The sequence below is a fragment of the Chenopodium album genome, chromosome 23 (assembly GCF_948465745.1).
Source record: "Chenopodium album chromosome 23, dcCheAlbu1.1, whole genome shotgun sequence".
Classification (NCBI taxonomy): domain Eukaryota; kingdom Viridiplantae; phylum Streptophyta; class Magnoliopsida; order Caryophyllales; family Amaranthaceae; genus Chenopodium; species Chenopodium album.
This window is the reverse complement of record NC_137856.1, coordinates 25,434,718-25,436,477: the sequence shown is the minus strand read 5'-3', so window position 1 is coordinate 25,436,477 and position 1,760 is coordinate 25,434,718. Positions and strand designations below refer to the sequence as shown.

The 1,760-nt window shown below is 45.1% G+C and overlaps 1 non-coding gene across 1 annotated transcript; it reads right to left on the bottom strand.

The window, feature by feature from the left end:
• Nucleotides 1–554: 554 nt before the first annotated feature.
• On the bottom strand, nt 555–660 carry LOC145609802 (small nucleolar RNA R71). The gene has a single exon (XR_014106093.1). It is a non-coding gene; the product is annotated as a small nucleolar RNA R71 (small nucleolar RNA).
• Between the last annotated feature and the right edge of the window lie 1,100 nt (nt 661–1,760).

Here is a 1,760-nt window from a genome sequence, read left to right as displayed (position 1 = left end):
GGCGAGAGCAAGGAGTAGAAATTCTCACACCCCAACGAAAGAAGGAGTAAGAGAATTGGAAGATACTCCACCATCTTCATCCTCAAGTGAAGACTTAGATAGCCCTAATTCACCATCAAGTCCGGAAATCAACCCCTTTTCCATCTTTAAGTCCGAAAGTGAAGAAGGTTCTAAAATGGGAGAGAATACACCTTTGAGTCGTCTTGGGGCTCCCGAGGCCTTTAGAGCGCAAAGTGGGATCCTAACCCCTACCACTCAAGCCAACAATTTCGAAATCAAGCCCAATTTGATTGCTTTAATAGAGAGGAAACAATTCTCGGGTGGAAAATTTGAGAGCCCTCATGAGCATTTGAAAGACTTTGAGAAGTATTGTGACACGATCAAAGCCAACGGAGTGAATCAAGAGTATATCCGCCTCAAGATGTTTCCATTTTCTTTAATTGGGAGAGGTCTAGAATGGCTAGAGAAGGAGGTGCCCCCTAATTCTCTCACAACTTGGGACCAAGTGACTACGGCTTTCTTGAGGAGATTTTATAACCATAGGAAGACCGCCGAGGCTCGATCTTTAATTCAAGGTTTTCGCCAAAAGAGTGGTGAGACTCTAAGTGCGGCATGGGACCGGTACAAGGAGCTTCAACGTCAATGCCCACATCATGGGATACCCAAGTATCAACTCATCCACACTTTCTATGGAGGTCTCTCACCTCAAGGGAGAACAAGCCTAGATGCCGCCGCCGGCAGTCCAATCATGAACAAAGGAGAGGATGAAGTGGAATGCATCATAGAGGAGGCCGCAAAGCATTATGATGATTGGTACGAAGGAGAAAGGGAGGCCACTTCTAGCAAAGGTGTCTATGCATTGGAGCAAGCCAACGCAATCAACAACCTTTCTTCCCAAATCTCCAAGATGGCCAAGCAAATGGACGAAATGATGAAAGAAAGGTCCAACCCTCATGGTAATACCTCCCCTCTTCTTATAATAAAATGCCTCAAGGATGTATGTTTTGCTCAAATTGTGAAACCTATGATCATGATACCTCCCATTGTGTGTATGCTTGTGAAGTTCAACCCCCTCCCTATGAACATGATGATAATGTAGAAGATGTCAATGCTATGAATTTTGCTCCTAGATTGGAAAATGTAGGGAACTTGAGGCCAAACTCCAATCAAATGGGGAATTGGAACCAAGGTGGAAACCGTGGTTGGAACCAAAGTGGTGGTGGTTATGGTAACCAATACCATGGTGGGGGAGGCCCTTCCAATTTCAATGGAAGAGGCTACTCTAACCAAAGGGGGTATGGCTACCAAAACCAACAACCCAACTCCCGATACCATGACCATCAAAATCAAAATTTTGGTGATCAAGGTAACATGGGAAACAATCGACAAAGCAATGTTCCCAACCAAGGCACCGGAGGCAATAGGGGCAAAAATGTTTCTAACTATGCCCAAACCAATAGGCCTCCGGATTTCCATCAAGCCCAACTTCCTCCACCTCAACAACCTCTTCAAATTGAGGCCCCTCCTAATGATCCCGTGATGGCTAAGCTAGATGCCATCATGAAAATGCATGAGGAGGAAAAGAAGAGAAATGAGGAGGATAAAAAGCGAGCCAATGCTCATATGAAAATGCTTGAAACCCAAATTGCCCAACTTGCCTCCAATTCCTCTTCTTCTTCTTCTTCCTCTATCCCTAGTCAAGGAGTCAACCCAAAACCTTTGTATGCCGTGACAACAAGGAGTGGAAAGGTAGTAGGGAG